A 10,673-nucleotide genomic window follows, 5' to 3' on the forward strand; every position below is an offset into this window, starting at 1 on the left:
TCGGGAAATGCTACATGTAGTAATTCTAAAATGTCTTGAATAATTTGATACTTGGCAATTGTTGTGCTCATGTTTAAGCTCTTGCATCATATACTTTGCACCTATTAATGAAGAAATACATAGAACTTGCTAAAATTTGGTTTGCATAATTGGTCTCTCTAAAGTCTAGATAATTTCTAGTATTGAGTTTGAACAACAAGGAAGACGGTGTAGAGTCTTATAATGTTTACAATATGTCTTTTATGTGAGTTTTGCTGCACCGGTTCATCCTTGTGTTTGTTTCAAATAACCTTACTAGCCTAAACCTTGTATCGAGAGGGAATACTTCTCATGCATCCAAAATCCTTGAGCCAACCACTATGCCATTTGTGTCCACCATACTTACGTACTACATGGTATTTCTCCGCCATTCCAAAGTAAATTACTTGAGTGCTACCTTTAAAATTTCCATTCTTTACCTTTGCAATATATAGCTCATGGGACAAATAGCTTAAAAACTATTGTGGTATTGAATATGTACTTATGCACTTTATCTCTTATTAAGTTGTTTGTTGTGCGATAACCATGTTCCTGGGGACGCCATCAACTACTATTTGTTGAATATCATGTGAGTTGCTATGCTTGTCCATCTTGTCTGAAGTAAGGGAGATTTACCACTCATTTAATGGTTAGAGCATGCATAATGTTAGAGAAGAACATTGGGCCGCTAACTAAAGCCATGATCCATGGTGGAAGTTTCAGTTTTGGACATATCCTCAATCTCATATGAGAACATTAATTGTTGCTAAATGCTTATGCATTAAAGAGGAGTCCATTATCTGTTGTCTATGTTGTCCCGGTATAGATGTCTAAGTTGAGAATAATCAAAAGCGAGAAATCCAATGCGAGCTTTCTCCTTAGACCTTTGTACAAGCGGCATAGAGGTACCCCTTTGTGACACTTGGTTAAAACATGTGTATTGCGATGACAATCCCGGTAATCCAAGCTAATTAGGACAAGGTGCGGGCACTATTAGTATACTATGCATGTGGCTTGCAACTTGTAAGATATAATTTACATGATACATATGCTTTATTACTACCGTTGACAAAATTGTTTCTTGTTTTCAAAACCAAATCTCTAGCACAAATATAGCAATCAATGCTTTCCTCTGCGAAGGGCCTTTCTTTTACTTTTATGTTGAGTCAGTTCACCTATCTCTCTCCACCTCAAGAAGCAAACACTTGTGTGAACTGTGCATTGATTCCTACATACTTGCATATTGCACTTGTTATATTACTTTACATTGACAATATCCATGAGATATACATGTTATAAGTTGAAAGCAACCGCTGAAACTTAATCTTCCTTTGTGTTGCTTCAATACCTTTACTTTGATTTATTGGTTTATGAGTTAACTCTTATGCAAGACTTATTGATGCTTGTCTTGAAAGTAATATTCATGAAAAGTCTTTGCTTTATGATTCATTTGTTTACTCATGTCATTACCATTGTTTTGATCGCTGCATTTATTACATATGCTTACAATAGTATGATCAAGGTTATGATGGCATGTCACTCCAGAAATTATCTTTGTTATCGTTTACCTGCTCGGGACGAGCAGGAACTAGTAGTGATAAGAAGTTATCAGACTATTGATTATGTAGTTACCAGGGGTAGTAATAAGAAGTTAACGGACTTTTTTTGTTTTGTTGATGAGTTGCACAAGGTTAGTGATAAGAAGTTATTAGGCTATTGATTATGTAGTTACCAAGGGGTAACAACATTTGTATAATCAACTAGTTCATTTGTTTCTCTTTTTTAAAATTATATGGTCATGCCATATAAACTGCTATTTTTTTCTAACATTGTCTTCACTTGCATCTTCTTTTTTATTTTGCAGTTCTGAAAGCGGTGTTTTTCTGATGGAACTTATATGGAATTAAACAGGAAGAAACAAACTTTGTTTTGAACCAGTATATATTTTGTTAATTACTTCTCATATGTTTTTCATTTTGTTGTTTTTGTTCTCTTACTGAGGATGATTTTTTTTTGAGAATGTATAGTTAATATCTTTCTTTTTATTTGTTTTAGATGCGTGAGAGCCTTACTATATGGTTGCTTATCCTTTCAATAAGAAGATACCACCTGAAACAAAAGAAATCCTTCGGAAGCATGTACGCTTTTTCACATGGATTCTTTTTTTCTAAATATGTATATCTTGTTTGATCTATTGATTAGTATTCTTTTTCTTGGCATGAATTTCATGGGATAGAGAATTCCTTTTGACTACAAGAGGTTTGTATTTTTTAACTATTATGCGCTTTCTACATTTTTTGTTTTTGTCGTAGTTGTTTTTTTGGAAATTTAATTGTTTGTCATTTGTATCTATTTTTAAAAATGTTTCTTAATTTATTTTGTCTATTTCAGACACCGGGTTATTAGCTTGGATGCACGAATAGAACAAGCCTGTCAATGGTGAAGGTTAGATTTTCCATTTTCCGTACTTCAATATTTTGCATAATTTCTTACTTTATATATTGTTTGCAAGGATTAGAGGTCGACAAGTCGAGTTGATTTGTCAGGGTACCAACTCATAGACTAGTCTTTTTTACGCTAGTCTAGACTTATTCAACTTTATTTCAGCAGTAGCTAGTACATATATGGCAACCATATAAGAGCAAAACCAGATGATAAAGTCCGTAGCAATTCTTATTTGTCAACTCTAATCTAGCGTGGAAATAGGCACTGTTCTAAATTTTTATCCCGCGGGGGCTGAGAGCCTAAGTTATTCATGTCTAAATTGAGTCTACCACTTCAAATACTAAGAATGGCCTAGATTAGTCTAGTATTAGTTGCTACAGCTTTTGATTCTACAAACTAATAGAGTTCACCAAGCTAGTTGACAGTCAAGTTAACGCTCATAGACTAGTCTAGCTATTAGTCTACAATTTTCTGTTAGACTAAAAATCCATGATTTTACCTAATGTAATGCAATGAAACTATTTTTTGCAAGTTGCTTATCTTTTTTTAATTCGTTTTTGTATGTAGATAACACTGATTCCCTTGAAGAAATGCTTATGTTTTGATCTATTTTGTTGTATGGAATTCAAGATATTTTTATCTCACACGTTGTTTATTTTCTTTTTTATTCTTTGTTTTTAGAACGGACTATTAAGTTATTCATAATTATATTAATTTTTAAATATATTTGTTCATTTTGTGTTTTTTCTTTTTTTAATCATTGCTGATGTTTTTGGACTGTCCCATTTCGTAAGGAAAAGACAATTTTATCAATCCTTTTTTGTTTAGTCTTCCTTTTTAAATATTTTTTGTTGATGATGATAGTGTCTTCTCGTTTAACAGATTATGTTGACACCGCTTTTGTATCTCTAATTATCTTTTTAAGTTAAATTTCTTGACATAGTAGTGATTTTTTTATTGGTATTAACCGTAATTTTTTTTGTTTTTCAATTATTTACACTGCTATCTTTTTCTGATGGGGTTCGCACTCTTTGTATATGCTTGGCCCATCGCGACCCAGTAAAAACAAGCTTTTTTGTGCTTGTTTGTAGTCTGATTGTATTGGTCCGAGTCTGGTCCAGTCCAGTTAACCTTTTTTGTCTATAAATATGCCTCTTTCTGGAACGCTCCGAGCCCCCTCTCTCCCACTTCGCATTTACCGCTCTTGTTCTTCAAGAAGTTCGAGGGCGGTTGAGAGGAAGCGGAGTGACCGCTGCGGTAAGTCCTCTTCCAAATCTTTTCGGATCCTCTCTTTGGTCTTTATTTCTTCTTAATCTTTTCGCATTTTCTACTTCGTGTGTACCATTCTGTTGTTTTAGGTTTCTTCTTGGTGGATTTTGTTCGTTCTAGGTTTATTTCTCATCCAAACTAATCTATGTCTGTCTTTTTTATTTTTCCGAATCTGATTTCCACTCCAGCACTTGAACTTCTTGTTTGATTTTCTTCTAATTCGACCATCCTTCTAATGGATTCTGTATTATTTTTTGAGATGTAATTTCAGTAGGCACATATTTAATTCTTTTGCATGTGAACAGTAACTACGAAAGGGGATTTTCTCGGGAGGATTTGGCCTGCATCTTTTTGTAGATCTGCAAGCAGTGTCTCGGTGTTGTGGGTATACTTTATGGGTATATCAATGGCGTGGCCTAGATCCGGCAAGCCCGGGTGGCCCACAGATTCTGATGTGGCATGTGGCCCATCGGGCGGCCCAGTTGTTGTAGATCCTGAAGGATGAAGTCCAGCCCAGGAACGAGGAGCCGGATCCCAACCGACCTACGAAGGAGGCCGGATCCGTGAAGACCCATGAAGTATCCGGATCCAGCACGGCCTTGATGGAAGGCGGATCCTTGACGTACACGGCAAGATATTGTACCGTAGTTAGGCAACTTGTATTCCGGCTAGGACTCTCCATGTAAACCCTAGATCCGTGCGTCTTTATAAGCCGGATCCCGGGAGCCCTAGAGGCTGTCAACACCCGGATTTTTAAGTCCAGATGCCTATTATGCCATACTTCGCAATCTCAGGAAGATTGTTTTTGCGAGACATAACAGTTGAATATCATAGAGTCATCATTCATTACAACACCATAATAGTCTTACAACAAAAAGGATCACATCTCATTACAACACTTGATCTAAGGATCAATACATAACACATAGCGGAAGCGAAGTTGTAGAAGTCCATCTAATCCACAGGCAACACTTGACGTTAGAAGACGATCCTAGTTATCGTAGACGTCCTGATGTCTGTCATCCTGATACTGTTGCTCCTCTTCATAGTCTGGTCATTTGAATAGCCAGAGACACAGCCGTGAGTACTTTCAAGTACTCGCAAACTAATACTAGTGTAAGTACTAACAATTTTAGTGAGAGGGTACTAAACTCTAAGTTTATTTGCATAAAGCCAGTTTTATTTCATAAGCATTTATTAAACAAAGACTCTTCATTTGCTAACTTAACTCAAGTGGGAACATTAGTGTCATTCCCACAACTCTGTTGTGATTCAAGTCAAAGTCACCTTTCAACTTCAATTCACAAGTCCTCTTTTGGAGAAGTTCTGATGACGGAATATTATGGCCTTTCCAACTGTCCATGACCGAGGACGCGACTATTCGAATAGGTTTACACTCTGCAGAGGTTGCACACTTGTGCCACAACATTTGATTACATCCGTCAGGGATAGCCCTGAATAATCATAACTCAGTATGCGGATCATCAACCATTAACCTTTCACTTACAAAACCTAGTATAGGAACCTCTCCCCATGAGCTTGGCCTCCCAGTGATAACCAACTGCTATCCTGGGAGCTGCACAGGGCTTGGGTAGGGCATTCAACTCTTTTCACGTCATTTCACTTTCAACGGAGGCAGCCTTGGCATAACCTCTATGACGGTTGTTCAGAGGGAAAACATACTAAGACACATAAGTTTCCAGCTAAAGCCTTACCCATAATCGGGTATTGTGGGAGTACTTAAGAATTAGAATGGTATCGCATCCAAACCCAGTCATCAGTTTTTATCAAAATCACCATTTCATTCAAGTCACTTTCACCTTCAAAATCTCTCAATAGAATGACTCATCATTCCGAGGTTTTCAAATTCAAAAGATTCACATGTTCCCAGCTAGAGTAATCACTTTTAGTTTAGCACTAGCAACTAGTCATGAAGGGTGCTAACTAGCTTGTAGCTTTCTAGGCTAACTTTGATATTCTTGACTATCTTATCTAGACTCAAGTTAACTATAAAAGTAAGACTTGAAAATCAAAGTAAAAGCTTTGAGAGATAAAAACTGGGACTTGTAAAGTTAAACACAAAGTAAAAGGGTATTAGTGCTTTGCTCAAGTTGAGCTTGCACCAAGGTATCTTGCAAGAGTATATCTTGCCTTGATTGGTACAGTGATCAAAGATTTCTTCTTCCTCCTGGTAGTAGCCCTCCTCCTCCTGGTATTCCTCGGTACTAGCGTCTATAAACGGATACGAGGTATTCAATCACCAAACCAATCTTAAGGGCTAGACTAACCACACAAATGGTTCACACAAGCTATTCTTGTATCACAACATTATTAACATGTTGGTTGACTTTGTGTTCTTGTTAAGGGAAAATAATTTCCTCTCATTGAAAGTATTTATTAGGGTTTCCATTTAGTTCTTTGGAGAAATAATTTTCTCTCATTGCATCTTGTTAAGATTTAATCTCCTCAAATAATAAGGTATGAACACATGTTGACCAAGGTCAATACTTCACCCTTATCATTTGAGAAAAATGATTTAAATGAGGTACTAAGCCTCATGCATTTTAAATACTACTATTGCAACAGTTTAATATCCCTAAGTAATCCACTATGAGATGCTATAGACCAAAGTCAACACTTCATATTGAATTGCTTAGGACCATGATTTAAATGAGAGGGAACTTCTCATACTATTTAAGAAATAATTTTGGATAAGTTTAAATGGACTAGAAATAGCCACATAGCCATTATTTTGCTCTAGCCCATGATCATACAAACAACTATGTGATCTTTTTACATAAACATGTAGAGTATGTGAAATGTGATTTATGAGAGTTGGAACCAACTGAAAATCACTTATGGTTGATTTTTAATAAATGTTTGAATTTGGAAAAGGCGCTGCCTTGTTATTTTTGCTACATTAATTCTACAAGGAATCCAGGGTTGAGACAAGTGTATTTGTTTAGATAATTTTATAAGCTTTTCAAATATATAAAATTCATCAAATTTGGTTCAGCAGATTTGATTCTATTTAATTTTGAACATGACATCAGTAAGGAATTTGAATTAAATCGAATTATTTGAATTCAAACGGTTGGGCTCGCGCGGGAAACGAACTTGGGCCAAAGGGAGAAAAAGAACTGCGCCGGCCCAGCTATGCATCTCGCGCGAGTGGGCTGCCTGACAGTGGGGTCCACTGTTAGCGTCGTTTAAACGCCGAACCGGTATGCTTATATCTGGGATGCACGATTAGATCGTGATCCAACGGCTCATGTGCATCGTCGTCGACGGCGAGACGCGAGCTCACTGGCGGCACGGGTAGGTGGTCGGCGGCTCACCGGCGGTGCGGCGATCGTCGGCGAGGTGCTGCAGCGGCGTTGTGGACGACGGCGAGGCTCCAGGTACAAGCGGCAGCTCCGGGGGTGGCTCCTAGCTTCTCCTCCTTCCGCGGCGGCTCCACGGGCTCCGGCGGTGAAATTGGCTGGCTACGGTGGGCAATGTGGAGGTGGAGATGGTCGAGGAGAGGTTCTGAGAGGAGAGAATACGAGTGGGGTGAAGAATTTGGGAGGGGGAGGCCTCCTTTTATAGCGGTGAGAGGGTCTGAGGCGCGGTGGATGAGGTCGTCCATGGCGACGCGGCTACTGGGGTGCAGGGAGTTGGGCGATGACGCATGCAGGTTGGCGATGTCAGTGCAGTCACGTAGGGCTTGACGGCGGGGAAAACCATGCAGTGACGCGCGCGGGATGTTGACGGAAGCTTGCGGTACCACGGCAGACGTCGGCGACGGTGGCGTCGTCTACAGCGTTCGCGCGGGCAGGTGAGCGTGTCCGAGAGTCTTCTGGTGTTGTGGCGTTGCTGCTGGCGCACGGAGAGGTCGAGGGAGGACGAGCGTGACGAGGGCGTGCCGTGCTCTGGCGCGCTCCGGTGACGTGCACATGCGCGTGCTGGCGAGTCTGTGCGTCACTGGGCACGTGTGTGTTGGCTCGTGGCGTGCTCTCCTTCGTCGATGGCGAGTACCAACATGCTCAGGGGAGAGAGGGGGAGCTTGCTGACATGGTGGTGCACGGTGGAGTTGACCAGAGAGGAGAGTGGCATGGTGAAGTGGTGTCATGCCACGACATGTCACAAATGGTGATGATCTCATACGTGTACCTGGTCTCTGGGACTTGGCTTTGGTCCTGGGGTTAGAGGAGAGTGTTTTTGATGACTTAGGCACGATGGTTTAGGCAAAAATACATGTGTGGAGTTGGCAGATTGCTGCCTGCCATGTGTTCGAGCAAATGGCCGCAAGAAAAGAACTTTTGAATTTTGCAGAGATTTTTGGTGGAGTTGATTCAAATAATATTTGAGACACAATGGTGGTGGTGAGGTGCAAAATGAAGTTAGTTTGTGAAATTTCAAAATTGGCATAATCTTGAATCTGTTTGAATGTTGCAACTTTGCTTGAGCATAACTTGGAATCTAGCAAGAATTTGCAGGGGTGGTCTTTACCAAAGTTGTTCACCTTGATGAGGTCTTGGATGAAGTGCAAAGATTTGAAATTTTTTGGTTTAAAAATCTCTTAATACAGAGGCTTAAAGTGAGTGTCATGTTATAAATTGCAGTTTTGACCATTATCTTATGTGAGATGGTTTTGCATTTTATTTTGCTTTGATTTGAGTTTCTTTAATTCAAATGGGGTTCTTATGTGTTTAGTAACATTACCCAACCATTGGCACAAGTCAAATTGGCCTAGGTTCAAGATTTTCAAAATTGGCCATAAGCCATATGTGAGGGTTTTTGTAATTTCCCAATTCTTTTTCTTTGCTCCCCTTCTTGATTTCAAATGATCATTCTCTAGGGTTTTAGTATCTTTGATAAGCACACCAACAAACATCATGGCAAGGTTACCTCATAAAGCATGCATACTATGCATAGCACCATATTTAAATAAAAGTTTTTGTTAATCCTAAAATTTGAATAATTGGAAACCACCTTTCTCATTGATTTGAAATTTGGGATGTTACAGAGGCACAACCACAACTCATTGTAACAACGCGAAAGCGCCCAGATAATTCCAGACAAGCAACAGTAGGCCTTGCCATCGTGCAGGTGATCCGAAGCTGGGTAAATCGCGTACCACCGTCCCGAGGACTCTCCGCCCAATGGCCCCTACTTCTTATCCCCTCCATGAGGATCCCTCCTCTGGAGTACCGTCGAATAGGCAACGACAGTTGGCGCCCACCGTGGGGCCAGCGGCGTCTGGAGGCCGGAACCGGGAGGGTTCCGCCATGGGAAGCTACGACGAATCCATCGCTGTGGGGCGCGTCCTTTACGCCGGGAACTTTCCGATTGTCCCTCAGGACGAATGCTGGAATCCGACTAGGACCAACCCCGTCAAGCTCTCCATCATCCCGATTGGCGGCATTCACATCTTCATCGGTGAGACCATGGATTCCGATGGGAACGCACTGGTAAGTAACGCTGACGCGACCGCCGCTGAGAAGGACGCATTCGCGAAGATCCGATCTGAGATGCAGGAACTTCCTAAGGAAGATTCCGCCTTACATGTGGAAAAATCAAAACCCACCCAATCCGCCCCTGAGCAGGAAATAAAGCTGGAAGACCAATGCAGATCCGCCTGGGTCTCCCAGGTGTTAGAAAAGCAAAGGTGTCACTTCGTGCACTTCTTAGCCCATACCGCAGGAGCCTCCCCTCTAGAAGTCGGAGCTGGTCCCGAGCAGGTTGAGGCACCGGAAAACAGCGGCGCTCCAGATCAGCAGGAGGCTGTCGGAGAAAGCGACGCTCCTGGTGGAGAATCGATCCTGGGCAACCTAAGCCCAATTTCCGATGATACCTCCTCCATGGATACTGAAGAGTTCGATCGCAAGCTGGAGGAACTCGGAGGCGGTGATCAATCTGAAGTTGAATCCGCCCAGCCTAAGCAGGTCCTCGCAACCTTGGCGGCGCTGGACCAACGGGAATCAGAAGATGAGCATACCCAATCCGATCCACAGCCATCCAATGCAGGATCTCCGCTATCACGGGAACGACCACATAAGGAAGTCCTGTCCCCAGAAGAACTGGTTGAGCAGGCAGGCATGGATGCAATCGCACACTCGGATATCCTCAACAAACCTATAACTCCTGAAGATGCAGATCCTGAAGCTCTAGAAGCTAAGAGGCAGGAGATGCTGGCAACAGCCAAAAAATTCGCCACCACCGCAGCAGCAATGCTGGACGAGAGGAAAGAGGCCGCACACTTCGTGGATAATTTTCTCAAGCGAGAACGTCAGGTTGACGAATCACTGGAAAAAGTCAAGCACCTCCAGAAGCACTGGGAGGACAAGATCAACGAGGCTCAACATGAGGCTGATAGAATCAGGCGAGAAGCTGTAGCTCCCCGCAAGATCACCTTCGCAACTCCCACCGAGCAATAGCCATTCGCAACTCCAAAGGATAACATGAAAAAGGTTGCAGAGATCTTGAAAAAGAAGGACGAGGAGATTGATATCGACCACGTCCATACGCTCGTTGCCTCAGCAATGAAGCAACAGAGTAAGGCAGATATTTCGCGCAGGTTGGAATCCAACCCGGATCATTGTGTGTCTACCGCGCAGAAGGACGCCCACAACAATCGCCATCACGATGATGAATCGCGCACCGGATCTTCGGAGCGCAGGAGGAGAACCAGAGAACACCCAAATCCAATCCCTGTGCCATCAAAGACACCTCCGTCAGATCCAAGGAAGGGAAAGGATGCGGGATACACTGGTAGGGACAAGTACCGGAATCCGTCACCTCCGCCCAACGGATACCCGCGTCCTCCACTCCCTCGCCACTGTAGTCCAGCCGGAAACAGTAGACCCCATGGGCCAGGTGGAATCAACATCCGCGACAACGTGGTCCCTCAGAGGAACCAGAGCAGAGAGCAAACGCCGGAACCCCGTCGGAGCCGACAT

Source organism: Lolium rigidum, chromosome 2, assembly GCF_022539505.1.
Source record: "Lolium rigidum isolate FL_2022 chromosome 2, APGP_CSIRO_Lrig_0.1, whole genome shotgun sequence".
NCBI lineage: Eukaryota > Viridiplantae > Streptophyta > Magnoliopsida > Poales > Poaceae > Lolium > Lolium rigidum.